Below are 13,570 nucleotides of genomic sequence, written 5' to 3'. Positions count from 1 at the left end.
AAGGCGCCGGACTTAAGGGAAACCTTGCCCAGTGATAAGAGTGTAACGAGGCTTCTGGTCCACGTATGTGTGCGTGGGTTCGAATCCCACTTCTGACAAACTTTTTTTACTTTACTGCCAGCACGAAGTCAGTCTCTTCTTTTGCTGGGGCTGATATATCGTGTCAGAATGGCCGAGTGGTCTAAGGCGCCAGACTCAAGGGGAACCTTGGCCAGTGATACGGTTTGAACGAGGCTTCTGGTCCACGTATTTTGGCGTGGGTTCGAATCCCACTTCTGACAAACTTTTTTACTTCAATAACAGAACAAAGTCAGTGTCTCCTTTTGCTGGGGCTGATATATCGTATCAGAATGGCCGAGTGGTCTAAGGCGCCATACTAAAGGGAAACCTTGCTCGGTGATGCGAGTTGAACGAGGTTTCTGGTCCACGTATGTGTGCGTGGGTTCGAATCTCACTTCCGTCATTTTTTTTTATTTTACTACAAGAACAAAGTCAGTGTCTCCTTTTGCTGGGCTGAAATATTGTGTAAGAATGGCCGAGTGGTCGAAGGTGCTAGACTCAAGGGAAACCGTGCCCAGTCATACTAGTTGAACGAGAATTCTGGTCCACGTATGTGTGCGTGGGTGCGAATCCCACTTCTGACAAACTTTTTTACTTTACTACCAGAACAAAGTCAGTGTCTTCTTTTGCTGCAGCTTATATATCGTGTCAGAACGGCCGAGTTGTCTAAGGCACCAGACTTAAGGGAAACATTGCCCGGTGATACGGGTTAAACGAGGCCTTTGGTCCAAGTATGTCGATGTGGGTTGGAATCCCACTTCTGACAAACTTTTTTTTACTTCACTAACAGAACAAAGTCAGGGTCTCCTTTTGCTGGGGCTGATATATCTTATCAGAATGGCCGAGTGGTCTAAGGCGCCACACTGAAGGGAAACCTTGCGCGGTTATGCGAGTTTAACGAGGCTTCTGGTCCACGTAAGTGTGCGTGGGTTCGAATCTCTCTTCCGGCAATTTTTTTTTTACTTTACTACCAGCACAAAGTCAGTGTCTGCTTTTGCTGGGCTGAAATATTGTGTCAGAATGGCCGAATAGTCAAAGGCGCCAGACTTAAGGGAAACCGTGCCCAGTGATACGGGTTGAACGAGGCTTCTGGTCCACGTACGTGGGCGTGGGTTCGAATCCCACTTCTGACAAACTTTTTTTTACTTTACGACCAGCACAGAGTCAGCGTCTTCTTTTGCTGAGGCTGACATATCGTGTCAGAATGGCCGCCTGGTTTAAGGCGCAAGACTGAAGGGAAACCTTGCTCGGTGATACGGGTTGAACGAGGCTTCTGGTCCACGTATGTGGGCGTGGGTTCGAATTCTATTGTGACAAACTTTTTTTTTACTTTACTACCAGAACGAAGTCAGTGTCTCCTTTTGCTGGGTTGAAATATTGTGTCAGAATGGCCGAGTGGTCGAAGGCGCCAGACTTAAGGGAACTATTGCCCGGTGATACGGGTTAAACGAGGCCTTTGGTCCACGTATGTCGACGTGGGTTCGAATCCCACTTCTGACAAACTCTTTTTTTTATTTATTACCAGCACAAAGTCAGTGTCTCCTTTTGCTGGGCTGAAATATTGTGTCAGAATGGCCGAGTGGTCGAAGGTCCTAGACTCAAGGGAAACCGTGCCCAGTCATACTAGTTGAACGAGGCTTCTGGTCCACGTATGTGTGCGTGGGTGCGAATCCCATTTCTGACAAACTTTTTTTACTTTACTACCAGAACAAAGTCAGTGTCTTCTTTTGCTGCAGCTTATATATCGTGTCAGAGCGGCCGAGTTGTCTAAGGCACCAGACTTAAGGGAATTATTGCCCGGTGATACGGTTTAAACGAGGCCTTTGGTCCAAGTATGTCGACGCGGGTTGGAATCCCACTTCTGACAATCTTTTTTTTTTACTTTACTACCAGCACGAAGTCAGTGTGTCCTTTTGCTGGGGCTGATATATCGTATCAGAATGGCCGAGTGGTCTTAGGCGCCAGACTGAAGGGAAACCTTGCCCAGTGATACGGGTTGAACGAGGCTTCTGGTCCACGTATGTGGGGGTGGGTTCGAATTCTATTCTGACAAAATTTTTTTTTTACTTTACTACCAGAACAAAGTCAGTGTCTCCTTTTGCTGGGCTGAAATATTGTGTCAGAATGACCGAGTGGTCGAAGGCGCCAGGCTTAAGGGCAACCTTGCCCAGTGATACGGGTTGAACGAGGCTTCTGGTCCACGTGTGTGCGTGGGTTCGAATCCCACTTCTGACAAAGTTTTTTTACTTTACTGCCAGCACAAAGTCAGTCTCATCTTTTGCTGGGGCTGATATATCGTGTCAGAATGGCCGAGTGGTCTAAGGCGCCAGACTCAAGGGAAACCTTGCCGAGTGATACGGGTTGAACGAGGCTTCTGGTCTACCTATGTGGTTGTGGGTACAAATCCCACTTCTGAGAAGCTTTTTTTTACTTTACTACCAGCACAAAGTCAGTGTCTCCTTTTGCTGGGGCTGAAATATCGTGTCAGAATGGCCGAGTGGTCTAAGGCTCCAGACTCAAGGGAAACCTTGCCCAGTGATACGGGTTGAACGGGGCTTCTGGTCCACGTATGTGGGCCTGGGTTCGAATCCCACTTCTGACAAACTTTTTTTTACTTCACTAACAGAACAAAGTCAGTGTATCCTTTTGCTGAGGCTGATATATCGTATCAGAATGGCCGAGTGGTCTAAGGCGCAAGACTGAAGGGAAACCTTGCTCGGTGATGCGAGTTGAACGAGGCTTCTGGTTCAAGGATGTGTGCGTGGGTTCCAATCTCACTTCCGTCAATTTTTTTTACTTCACTAACAGAACAAAGTTAGTGTCTTCTTTTGCTGGGGCTGATATATCGTATCAGAATGGCCGAGTGGTCTAAGGCGCCTGACTGAAGGGAAACCTTGCTCGATGATGCGAGTTGAACGAGGTTTCTGGTCCACGTATGTGTGCGTGGGTTCGAATCTCACTTCCGTCAATTTTTTTACTTTACTACCAGCACAGAGTCAGCGTCTTCTTTTGCTGAAGCTGACATCACGTATCGAATGGCCGAGTGGTCTAAGGCGCCAGACTCAAGGTAAACCTTGCGCAGTGATACGGGTTGAACGAGGCTTCTGGTCCACGTATGAGGGCGTGGGTTTGAATCCTACTTCTGACAAACTTTTTTTATTTTACTACAAGAACAAAGTCAGTGTCTCCTTTTGCTGGGCTGAAATATTGTGTCAGAATGGCCGAGTGGTCGAAGGCGCTAGACTCAATGGAAACCGTGCCCAGTCATACGAGTTGAACGAGGCGTCAGGTCAACGTATGTGTGCGTGGGTGCGAATCCCACTTCTGACAAACTTTTTTTACTTTACTACCAGAGCAAAGTCAGTGTCTTCTTTAGCTGGAGCTTATAAATCGTGTCAGAACGGCCGAGTTGCCTAAGGCACCAGACTTAAGGGAAACATTGCCCGGTGATACGGATTAAACGAGGCTTCTGGTCCACGTATGTGGGCGTGGGTTCGAATCCCACTTCTGACAAACTTTTTTTACTTTACTACCAGCACGAAGTCAGTGTTTTCTTTTGCTGGGGCTGATATATCGTGTCGGAATGGCCTCCAGGGACATGGAGGCCATTCTGACACGATATATCAGCCACACAAAAAGAAGACACTGACTTCGTGAAATCTCGCTTCTCTGTAGAATACCTGTACACAGTATCGCGCAAGGCGCTGTATAAGGATCTACTGAGTACACTCTTCCCAACTCCATTGTACTGTTCACTCTACGCCAATCTTCCAGGTCACGATGTGTTGAAGCGAGTGCGCAAAATGTACATTCCACCGAATTCAAAAACATTCTTCTATAAACTCCACTCTGAAACATTGGCGGTAAACGCATGGTTAGAAAGAAAAGGTATTTTCATTCCGTCTGTTAACTGCCATCTATGTGGTGTGCCGGAAACGATTGAACATTGCTTTGTTAGCTGCAAAGATGCCTTACTGTTTTGGGATGTCCTTCAGCGAGCACTGAAAAAACGTTTTGTCATTAATTCTCACACAATACGTTATCTTCTGCCAGCAGCGCTTGATGAAGTACCATATGATATGTTTTTCCTCTTGGGTATGCACAGCTTGTGGAAGACACGAATGCAAGACCGCAATGTAGAGCCCACCACCTCTTCAAGAGCACACTTCATTCAAATGGCTATCCACCAGAAAAACATTTACGACGAGCTAGACTTTAGACCGGACTGGTACTCCGTCTTAGAGAACTGTTTGACCTCACCCCTTTTTTGTTTGTATAACACAATGTGAAGAACTCTCCATGTGAAGAACCCGCGCTGTGTTAGGCATTTAGTGTTTATGAGTAACACTTGAACGCTTACTTTCGCGATTTGATTGTACTTTTGTTCGCTTGATTTTGTCATGATTGCCCAAATACTTTAATAAATACCATGGTAAAAAAATTCGTGTCAGAATGGCCGAGTGGTCTAAGGCGCCAGACTCAAGGGAAACCTTGCCCACTGATAGGGGTTGAACGAGGCTTCTGGTCCACGTATGTGGGCGTGGGTTCGAATCTCATTTCTGTCAGTTTTTTTACTTTACTACCAGCACAGATTCAGCGTCTTCTTTTGCTGAGGCTGACATATCGTATCAGAATGGCCGAGTCGTCTAAGGCGCCAGACTCAAGGGAAACCTTGCCCACTGATAGGGGTTGAACGAGGCTTCTGGTCCACGTATGTGGGCGTGGGTTTAAATCCTACTTCTGACAAACTTTTTTTATTTTAGTACAAGAACAAAGCCAGTGTCTCTTTTGGTTAGGACCAAAGTATTGTGTCAGAATGGCCGAGTGGTCGAAGGCGCCAGACTAAAGGGAAACCTTGCCCAGTGATACGGGTTGAATGAGGCTTCTGGTCCACGTATGTGGGCGTGGGTTCGAATCCCACTTCTGACAAACTCTTTTTTTTTATTTACTACCAGCCCAAAGTCAGTGTCTCCTTTTGCTGGGCTGAAATATTGTGTCAGAATGGCCAAGTGGTCGAAGGTGCTAGACTCAAGGGAAACCGTGCCAAGTCATACTAGTTGAACAAGGCTTCTGGTCCACGTATGTGCGCGTGGGTGCGAATCCCACTTCTGACAAACTTTTTTTACTTTACTACCAGAACAAAGTCAGTGTCTTCTTTTGCTGCAGCTTATATATCGTGTCAGAACGGCCGAGTTGTCTAAGGCACCAGATCTAAGGGAAACATTGCCCGGTGATACAAGTTTAACGAGGCCTTTGGTCCACGTATGTGTGCGTGGGTTCCAATCCCACTTCTGACAAATATTTTTTTACTTCACTGCCAGCACGAAGTCAGTCTCTTCTTTTGCTGGGGCTGATATATCGTGTCAGAATGGCCGAGTGGTCTAAGGCGCCAGACTCAAGGGAAACCTTGCCCAGTGATACGGGTTGAACGAGGCTTCTGGTCCACGTATGTGGGCGTGGGTTCGAATCCCACTTCTGACAAACTTTTTTTACTTCACTAACAGAACAAAGTCAGTGTATCCTTTTGCTCGGGCTGATATATCGTATCAGAATGGCCGAATGGTCTAAGGCGCAAGACTGAAGGGGAACCTTGCTCAGTGATGCGAGTTGAACGAGGCTTCTGGTCCAAGTATGTGTGCGTGGGTTGGAATCTCACTTCAGTCAATTTTTTTTACTTTACTACCAGCACAGAGTCAGCGTCTACTTTTGCTGAGGCTGACATATCGTATCAGAATGGCCGAGTGGTCTAAGGCTCCAGGCTCAAGGGAAACCTTGCCCAGTGATACGGGTTGAACGAGGCTTCTGGTCTACGTATGTGGGCGTGGGTTGAAATCCCACTTCTGAGAAGCTGTTTTTTTACTTTACTACCAGCACAAAGTCAGTGTCTCCTTTTGCTGGGGCTGAAATTTCGTGTCAGAATGGCTGAGTGGTCTAAGGCTCCAGACTGAAGGGAAACCTTGCCCAGTGATACTGGTTGAACGAGGCTTCTGGTCCACGTATGTGGGCGTGGGTTCGAATTCTATTTTGACAAACTTTTTTTTACTTTACTACCAGAACAAAGGCAGCGGCTCCTTTTGCTGGGCTGAAATATTGTGTCAGAATGGCCGAGTGGTCGAAGGCGCCAGACTTAAGGGAAACCTTGCCCAGTGATAAGAGTGTAACGAGGCTTCTGGTCCACGTATGTGTGCGTGGGTTCGAATCCCACTTCTGACAAACTTTTTTTACTTTACTGCCAGCACGAAGTCCGTCTCTTCTTTTGCTGGGGCTGATATATCGTGTCAGAATGGCCGAGTGGCCTAAGGCGCCAGACTCAAGGGAAACCTTGTCCAGTGATACGGTTTGAACGAGGCTTCTGGTCCACGTATTTTGACGTGGGTTCGAATCCCACTTCTGACAAACTTTTTTACTTCAATAACAGAACAAACTCAGTGTCTCCTTTTGCTGGGGCTGATATATCGTATCAGAATGGCCGAGTGGTCAAAGGCGCCACACTGAAGGGAAACCTTGCGCGGTGATGCGAGTTTAACGAGGCTTCTGGTCCACGTATGTGTGCGTGGGTTCGAATCTCACTTCCATCAATTTTTTTTTATTTTACTACAAGAACAAAGTCAGTGTCTCCTTTTGCTGGGCTGAATTATTGTGTCAGAATGGCCGAGTGGTCGAAGGTGCTAGACTCAAGAGAAACCGTGCCCAGTCATACTAGTTGAACGAGGCTTCTGGTCCACGTATGTGTGCGTGGGTGCGAATCCCACTTCTGACAAACTTTTTTACTTTACTACCAGAACAAAGTCAGTGTCTTCTTTTGCTGCAGCTTATATATCGTGTCAGAACGGCCGAGTTGTCTAAGGCACCAGACATAAGGGAAACATTGCCCGGTGATACAGGTTAAACGAGGCCTTTGGTCCAAGTATGTCGACGTGGGTTGGAATCCCACTTCTGACAAACTTTTTTTTACTTCACTAACAGAACAAAGTCAGTGTCTCCTTTTGCTGGGGCTGATATACCGTATCAGAATGGCCGAGTGGTCTAAGGCGCCACACTGAAGGGAAACCTTGCGTGGTGATACGATTGTAACGTGGCTTCTGGTCCACGTATGTGTGCGTGCGTTCGAATCCCACTTCTGACAAACTTTTTTTACTTTAATACCAGCACGAAGTCAGTGTCTTCTTTTGCTGGGGCTGGGATATCGTGTCAGAATGGCCAAGTGGTCTAAGGCGCCAGACTCAAAGGAAACCTTGCCCAGTGACACGGGTTGAACGAGGCTTCTGGTCCACGTACGTGGGCGTGGGTTCGAATCCCCCTTCTGACAAACATTTTTACTTTACTACCAGCACAGAGTCAGCGTCTTCTTTTGCTGAGGCTGACATATCGTGTCAGATTGGCCGCCTGGTTTAAGGCGCAAGACTGAAGGGAAACCTTGCTCGGTGATACGGGTTGAACGAGGCTTATGGTCCACGTATGTGGGCGTGGGTTCGAATTCTATTCTGACAAACTTTTTTTTTACTTTACTACCAGAACAAAGTCAGTGTCGCCTTTTGCTGGGCTGAAATATTGTGTCAGAATGGCCGAGTGGTCGAAGGCGCCAGGCTTAAGGGAAACCTTGCCCAGTGATACGAGTGTAACGAGGCTTCTGGTCCACGTATGTGTGCGTGGGTTCGAATCCCACTTCCGACAAAGTTTTTCTACTTTACTGCCAGCACGAAGTCAGTCTCGTCTTTTGCTGGGGCTGATATATCGTATCAGAATGGCCGAGTGGTCTAAGGCGCCAGACTCAATTGAAACCGTGCCCAGTCATACGAGTTGGACGAGGCTTCAGGTCAACGTATGTGTGCGTGGGTGCGAATCCCACTTCTGACAAACTTTTTTTACTTTACTACCAGAACAAAGTCAGTGTCTTCTTTTGTTGGAGCTTGCAAATCGTGTCAGAACGGCCGAGTTGTCTGAGGCACCAGACTTAAGGGAAATATTGCCCGGTGATACGGGTTAAACGAGGCCTTTGGTCCACATATGTCGACGTGGGTTCGAATCCCACTTCTGACAAACTCTTTTTTTTATTTATTACCAGCACAAAGTCAGTGTCTCCTTTTGCTGGGCTGAAATATTGTGACAGAATGGCCGAGTGGTCGAAGGTCCTAGACTCAAGGGAAACCGTGCCCAGTCATACTATTTGAACGAGGCTTCTGGTCCACGTATGTGTGCGTGGGTGCGAATCCCACTTGTGACAAACTTTTTTACTTTACTACCAGAACAAAGTCAGTGTCTTCTTTTGCTGCAGCTTGTATACCGTGTCAGAACGGCCGAGTTGCCTAAGGCACCAGACTTAAGGGAAACATTGCCCGGTGATACGGTTTAAACGAGGCCTTTGGTCCAAGTATGTCGACGTGGGTTGGAATCCCACTTCAGACAAACTCTTTTTTTTATTTATTACCAGCACAAAGTCAGTGTCTCCTTTTGCTGGGCTGAAATATTGTGTCAGAATGGCCAAGTGGTCGAAGGTGCTAGACTCAAGGGAAACCGTGCCAAGTCATACTAGTTGAACAAGGCTTCTGGTCCACGTATGTGCGCGTGGGTGCGAATCCCACTTCTGACAAACTTTTTTTACTTTACTACCAGAACAAAGTCAGTGTCTTCTTTTGCTGCAGCTTATATATCGTGTCAGAACGGCCGAGTTGTCTAAGGCACCAGATCTGAGGGAAACATTGCCCGGTGATACGGGTTAAACGAGGCCTTTGGTCCACGTATGTGTGCGTGGGTTCCAATCCCACTTCTGACAAATATTTTTTTACTTCACTGCCAGCACGAAGTCAATCTCTTCTTTTGCTGGGGCTGATATATCGTGTCAGAATGGCCGAGTGGTCTAAGGCGCCAGACTCAAGGGAAACCTTGCCCAGTGATACGGGTTGAACGAGGCTTCTGGTCCACGTATGTGGGCGTGGGTTCGAATCCCACTTCTGACAAACTTTTTTTACTTCACTAACAGAACAAAGTCAGTGTATCCTTTTGCTGGGGCTGATATATCGTATCAGAATGGCCGAGTGGTCTAAGGCGCAAGACTGAAGGGGAACCTTGCTCAGTGATGCGAGTTGAACGAGGCTTCTGGTCCAAGTATGTGTGCGTGGGTTGGAATCTCACTTCCGTCATTTTTTTTTACTTTACTACCAGCACAGAGTCAGCGTCTACTTTTGCTGAGGCTGACATATCGTATCAGAATGGCCGAGTGGTCTAAGGCTCCAGGCTCAAGGGAAACCTTGCCCAGTGATACGGGTTGAACGAGGCTTCTGGTCTACGTATGTGGGCGTGGGTTGAAATCCCACTTCTGAGAAGCTGTTTTTTTACTTTACTACCAGCACAAAGTCAGTGTCTCCTTTTGCTGGGGCTGAAATTTCGTGTCAGAATGGCTGAGTGGTCTAAGGCTCCAGACTGAAGGGAAACCTTGCCCAGTGATACGGGTTGAACGAGGCTTCTGGTCCACGTATGTGGGCCTGGGTTCGAATTCTATTTTGACAAACTTTTTTTTACTTTACTACCAGAACAAAGGCAGCGGCTCCTTTTGCTGGGCTGAAATATTGTGTCAGAATGGCCGAGTGGTCGAAGGCGCCAGACTTAAGGGAAACCTTGCCCAGTGATAAGAGTGTAACGAGGCTTCTGGTCCACGTATGTGTGCGTGGGTTCGAATCCCACTTCTGACAAACTTTTTTTACTTTACTGCCAGCACGAAGTCAGTCTCTTCTTTTGCTGGGGCTGATATATCGTGTCAGAATGGCCGAGTGGCCTAAGGCGCCAGGCTCAAGGGAAACCTTGCCCAGTGATACGGTTTGAACGAGGCTTCTGGTCCACGTATTTTGGCGTGGGTTCGAATCCCACTTCTGACAAACTTTTTTACTTCAATAACAGAACAAACTCAGTGTCTCCTTTTGCTGGGGCTGATATATCGTATCAGAATGGCCGAGTGGTCTAAGGCGCCACACTGAAGGGACACCTTGCGCGGTGATGCGAGTTTAACGAGGCTTCTGGTCCACGTATGTGTGCGTGGGTTCGAATCTCACTTCCGTCAATTTTTTTATTTTACTACAAGAACAAAGTCAGTGTCTCCTTTTGCTGGGCTGAAATATTGTGTCAGAATGGCCGAGTGGTCGAAGGTGCTAGACTCAAGAGAAACCGTGCCCAGTCATACTAGTTGAACGAGGCTTCTGGTCCACGTATGTGTGCGTGGGTGCGAATCCCACTTCTGACAAACTTTTTTACTTTACTACCAGAACAAAGTCAGTGTCTTCTTTTGCTGCAGCTTATATATCGTGTCAGAACGGCCGAGTTGTCTAAGACACCAGACTTAAAGGAAACATTGCCCGGTGATACAGGTTAAACGAGGCCTTTGGTCCAAGTATGTCGACGTGGGTTGGAATCCCACTTCTGACAAACTTTTTTTTACTTCACTAACAGAACAAAGTCAGTGTCTCCTTTTGCTGGGGCTGATATATCGTATCAGAATGGCCGAGTGGTCTAAGGCGCCACACTGAAGGGAAACCTTGCGCGGTGATACGATTGTAACGTGGCTTCTGGTCCACGTATGTGTGCGTGCGTTCGAATCCCACTTCTGACAAACTTTTTTTACTTTAATACCAGCACGAAGTCAGTGTCTTCTTTTGCTGGGGCTGGGATATCGTGTCAGAATGGCCAAGTGGTCTAAGGCGCCAGACTCAAGGGAAACCTTGCCCAGTGACACGGGTTGAACGAGGCTTCTGGTCCACGTACGTGGGCGTGGGTTCGAATCCCCCTTCTGACAAACTTTTTTTTACTTTACTACCAGCACAGAGTCAGCGTCTTCTTTTGCTGAGGCTGACATATCGTGTCAGAATGGCCGCCTGGTTTAAGGCGCAAGACTGAAGGGAAACCTTGCTCGGTGATACGGGTTGAACGAGGCTTATGGTCCACGTATGTGGGCGTGGGTTCGAATTCTATTCTGACAAACTTTTTTTTTACTTTACTACCAGAACAAAGTCAGTGTCGCCTTTTGCTGGGCTGAAATATTGTGTCAGAATGGCCGAGTGGTCGAAGGCGCCAGGCTTAAGGGAAACCTTGCCCAGTGATACGAGTGTAACGAGGCTTCTGGTCCACGTATGTGTGCGTGGGTTCGAATCCCACTTCCGACAAAATTTTTCTACTTTACTGCCAGCACGATGTCAGTCTCGTCTTTTGCTGGGGCTGATATATCTTATCAGAGTGGCCGAGTGGTCTAAGGCGCCAGACTCAATGGAAACCGTGCCCAGTCATACGAGTTGAACGAGGCTTCTGGTCCACGTATGTGTGCGTGGGTGCGAATCCCACTTGTGACAAACATTTTTACTTTACTACCAGAACAAAGTCAGTGTCTTCTTTTGCTGCAGCGTATATACCGTGTCAGAACGGCCGAGTTGTCTAAGGCACCAGACTTAAGGGAAACATTGCCCGGTGATACGGTTTAAACGAGGCCTTTGGTCCAAGTATGTCGACGTGGGTTGGAATCCCACTTCTGACAAACTCTTTTTTTTATTTATTACCAGCACAAAGTCAGTGTCTCCTTTTGCTGGGCTGAAATATTGTTTCAGAATGGCCGAGTAGTCTAAGGCGCCAGACTCAAGGGAAACCTTGCCCAGTGATACGGGTTGAACGAGGCTTCTGGTCCACGTATGTGGGCGTGGGTTCGAATCCCACTTCTGACAAACTTTTTTTTACTTCACTAACAGAACAAAGTCAGTGTCTCCTTTTGCTGGGGCTGATATATCGTATCAGAATGGCCGAGTGGTCTTAGGCGCCAGACTGAAGGGAAACCTTGCGCGGTGATGCAAGTTTAACGAGGCTTCTGGTCCACGTATGTGTGCGTGGGTTCGAATCTCACTTCCGGCATTTTTTTACTTTACTACCAGCACAAAGTCAGTGTCTCCTTTTGCTGGGGCTGAAATATCGTGTCGCAATGGCCGAGTGGTCTAAGGCTCCAGACTAAAGGGAAACCTTGCCCAGTGATACGGGTTGAACGAGGCTTCTGGTCCACGTATGTGGGCGTGGGTTCGAATTCTATTCTGACAAACTTTTTTTTTACTTTACTACCAGAACAAAGTCAGTGTCTCCTTTTGCTGGGCTGAAATATTGTGTCAGAATGGCCGAGTGGTCGAAGGCGCCAGGCTTAAGGGAGACCTTGCCCAGTGATACGAGTGTAACGAGGCTTCTGGTCCACGTATGTGTGCGTGGGTTCGAATCCCACTTCTGACAAAGTTTTTTTACTTTACTGCCAGCACGAAGTCAGTCTCTTCTTTTGCTGAGGCTGATATATCGTGTCAGAATGGCCGAGTGGTCTAAGGCGCCAGACTCAAGGGAAACCTTGCCCAGTGATACGGGTTGAACGAGGCTTCTGGTCTACCTATGTGGGCGTGGGTACAAATCCCACTTCTGAGAAGCTTTTTTTTACTTTACTACCAGCACAAAGTCAGTGTCTCCTTTTGCTGGGGCTGAAACATCGTGTCAGAATGGCCGAGTGGTCTAAGGCTCCAGACTCAAGGGAAACCTTGCCCAGTGATACGGGTTGAACGAGGCTTCTGGTCCACGTATGTGGGCCTGGGTTCGAATCCCACTTCTGACAAACTTTTTTTTACTTCACTAACAGAACAAAGTCAGTGTATCCTTTTGCTGAGGCTGATATTTCGTATCAGAATGGCCGAGTGGTCTAAGGCGCAAGACTGAAGGGAAACCTTGCTCGGTGATGCGAGTTGAACGAGGCTTCTGGTCCAAGGATGTGTGCGTGGGTTCCAATCTCACTTCCGTCAATTTTTTTTACTTCACTAACAGAACAAAGTCAGTGTCTTCTTTTGCTGGGGCTGATATATCGTATCAGAATGGCCGAGTGGTCTAAGGCGCCTGGCTGAAGGGAAACCTTGCTCGATGATGCGAGTTGAACGAGGTTTCTGGTCCACGTATGTGTGCGTGGGTTCGAATCTCACTTCCGTCAATTTTTTTTACTTTACTACCAGCACAGAGTCAGCGTCTTCTTTTGCTGAGGCTGATATATCGTGTCAGAATGGCCGAGTGGTCTAAGGCGCCAGACTCAAGGGAAACCTTGCCCAGTGATACGGGTTGAACGAGGCTTCTGGTCTACGTATGTGGGCGTGGGTTGAAATCCCACTGCTGAGAAGCTCTTTTTTTACTTTACTACCAGCACAAAGTCAGTGTCTCCTTTTGCTGGGGCTGATATATCGTATCAGAATGGCCGAGTGGTCGAGGGCGCCAGACTTAAGGGAAACCTTGCCCAGTGATAAGAGTGAAACGAGGCTTCTGGTCCACGTATGTGTGCGTGGGTTCGAATCCCACTTCTGACAAACTTTTTTTACTTCACTAACAGAACAAAGTCAGTGTCTCCTTTTGCTGGGGCTGATATATCGTATCAGAATGGCCGAGTGGTCTTAGGCGCCAGACTGAAGGGAAACCTTGCGCGGTGATGCAAGTTTAACGAGGCTTCTGGTCCACGTATGTGTGCGTGGGT

The 13,570-nt window shown here is 47.6% G+C and overlaps 19 non-coding genes across 19 annotated transcripts; all 19 read left to right on the top strand.

Moving 5' to 3' along the window:
* The first annotated feature begins 162 nt into the window (after positions 1–162).
* TRNAL-CAA (transfer RNA leucine (anticodon CAA)) lies at positions 163–281 on the top strand. Its single transcript has 2 exons — positions 163–200; positions 236–281. It is a non-coding gene; the product is annotated as a tRNA-Leu (tRNA).
* Positions 282–1,074: 793 nt separating this feature from the next.
* Positions 1,075–1,193, top strand: TRNAL-UAA (transfer RNA leucine (anticodon UAA)). Its single transcript has 2 exons — positions 1,075–1,112; positions 1,148–1,193. It is a non-coding gene; the product is annotated as a tRNA-Leu (tRNA).
* Positions 1,194–1,441: 248 nt separating this feature from the next.
* On the top strand, positions 1,442–1,560 carry TRNAL-UAA (transfer RNA leucine (anticodon UAA)). The gene is made up of 2 exons: positions 1,442–1,479; positions 1,515–1,560. It is a non-coding gene; the product is annotated as a tRNA-Leu (tRNA).
* Positions 1,561–2,543: 983 nt separating this feature from the next.
* Positions 2,544–2,662, top strand: TRNAL-CAA (transfer RNA leucine (anticodon CAA)). Its single transcript has 2 exons — positions 2,544–2,581; positions 2,617–2,662. It is a non-coding gene; the product is annotated as a tRNA-Leu (tRNA).
* A 1,844-nt stretch (positions 2,663–4,506) lies between these two features.
* Positions 4,507–4,625, top strand: TRNAL-CAA (transfer RNA leucine (anticodon CAA)). Its single transcript has 2 exons — positions 4,507–4,544; positions 4,580–4,625. It is a non-coding gene; the product is annotated as a tRNA-Leu (tRNA).
* Positions 4,626–4,870: 245 nt separating this feature from the next.
* TRNAF-AAA (transfer RNA phenylalanine (anticodon AAA)) lies at positions 4,871–4,989 on the top strand. Its single transcript has 2 exons — positions 4,871–4,908; positions 4,944–4,989. It is a non-coding gene; the product is annotated as a tRNA-Phe (tRNA).
* Positions 4,990–5,422: 433 nt separating this feature from the next.
* Positions 5,423–5,541, top strand: TRNAL-CAA (transfer RNA leucine (anticodon CAA)). Its single transcript has 2 exons — positions 5,423–5,460; positions 5,496–5,541. It is a non-coding gene; the product is annotated as a tRNA-Leu (tRNA).
* A 613-nt stretch (positions 5,542–6,154) lies between these two features.
* On the top strand, positions 6,155–6,273 carry TRNAL-UAA (transfer RNA leucine (anticodon UAA)). Its single transcript has 2 exons — positions 6,155–6,192; positions 6,228–6,273. It is a non-coding gene; the product is annotated as a tRNA-Leu (tRNA).
* A 64-nt stretch (positions 6,274–6,337) lies between these two features.
* TRNAL-CAA (transfer RNA leucine (anticodon CAA)) lies at positions 6,338–6,456 on the top strand. The gene is made up of 2 exons: positions 6,338–6,375; positions 6,411–6,456. It is a non-coding gene; the product is annotated as a tRNA-Leu (tRNA).
* Positions 6,457–7,250: 794 nt separating this feature from the next.
* On the top strand, positions 7,251–7,369 carry TRNAL-CAA (transfer RNA leucine (anticodon CAA)). The gene is made up of 2 exons: positions 7,251–7,288; positions 7,324–7,369. It is a non-coding gene; the product is annotated as a tRNA-Leu (tRNA).
* A 246-nt stretch (positions 7,370–7,615) lies between these two features.
* On the top strand, positions 7,616–7,734 carry TRNAL-UAA (transfer RNA leucine (anticodon UAA)). The gene is made up of 2 exons: positions 7,616–7,653; positions 7,689–7,734. It is a non-coding gene; the product is annotated as a tRNA-Leu (tRNA).
* Positions 7,735–8,898: 1,164 nt separating this feature from the next.
* Positions 8,899–9,017, top strand: TRNAL-CAA (transfer RNA leucine (anticodon CAA)). Its single transcript has 2 exons — positions 8,899–8,936; positions 8,972–9,017. It is a non-coding gene; the product is annotated as a tRNA-Leu (tRNA).
* Positions 9,018–9,630: 613 nt separating this feature from the next.
* TRNAL-UAA (transfer RNA leucine (anticodon UAA)) lies at positions 9,631–9,749 on the top strand. Its single transcript has 2 exons — positions 9,631–9,668; positions 9,704–9,749. It is a non-coding gene; the product is annotated as a tRNA-Leu (tRNA).
* A 64-nt stretch (positions 9,750–9,813) lies between these two features.
* On the top strand, positions 9,814–9,932 carry TRNAL-CAA (transfer RNA leucine (anticodon CAA)). Its single transcript has 2 exons — positions 9,814–9,851; positions 9,887–9,932. It is a non-coding gene; the product is annotated as a tRNA-Leu (tRNA).
* A 792-nt stretch (positions 9,933–10,724) lies between these two features.
* Positions 10,725–10,843, top strand: TRNAL-CAA (transfer RNA leucine (anticodon CAA)). Its single transcript has 2 exons — positions 10,725–10,762; positions 10,798–10,843. It is a non-coding gene; the product is annotated as a tRNA-Leu (tRNA).
* Positions 10,844–11,091: 248 nt separating this feature from the next.
* On the top strand, positions 11,092–11,210 carry TRNAL-UAA (transfer RNA leucine (anticodon UAA)). The gene is made up of 2 exons: positions 11,092–11,129; positions 11,165–11,210. It is a non-coding gene; the product is annotated as a tRNA-Leu (tRNA).
* Positions 11,211–11,640: 430 nt separating this feature from the next.
* Positions 11,641–11,759, top strand: TRNAL-CAA (transfer RNA leucine (anticodon CAA)). Its single transcript has 2 exons — positions 11,641–11,678; positions 11,714–11,759. It is a non-coding gene; the product is annotated as a tRNA-Leu (tRNA).
* Positions 11,760–12,187: 428 nt separating this feature from the next.
* TRNAL-UAA (transfer RNA leucine (anticodon UAA)) lies at positions 12,188–12,306 on the top strand. The gene is made up of 2 exons: positions 12,188–12,225; positions 12,261–12,306. It is a non-coding gene; the product is annotated as a tRNA-Leu (tRNA).
* A 248-nt stretch (positions 12,307–12,554) lies between these two features.
* On the top strand, positions 12,555–12,673 carry TRNAL-CAA (transfer RNA leucine (anticodon CAA)). Its single transcript has 2 exons — positions 12,555–12,592; positions 12,628–12,673. It is a non-coding gene; the product is annotated as a tRNA-Leu (tRNA).
* The last annotated feature ends 897 nt before the right edge of the window (positions 12,674–13,570 follow it).

The sequence above is a fragment of the Rhipicephalus microplus genome, chromosome 2 (genome assembly GCF_043290135.1).
Source record: "Rhipicephalus microplus isolate Deutch F79 chromosome 2, USDA_Rmic, whole genome shotgun sequence".
In the NCBI taxonomy this organism is placed as follows: Eukaryota; Metazoa; Arthropoda; class Arachnida; order Ixodida; family Ixodidae; genus Rhipicephalus; species Rhipicephalus microplus.
The sequence above is the reverse complement of the archived record's forward strand: the minus strand, read 5'-3'. Positions and strand labels throughout refer to the sequence as shown.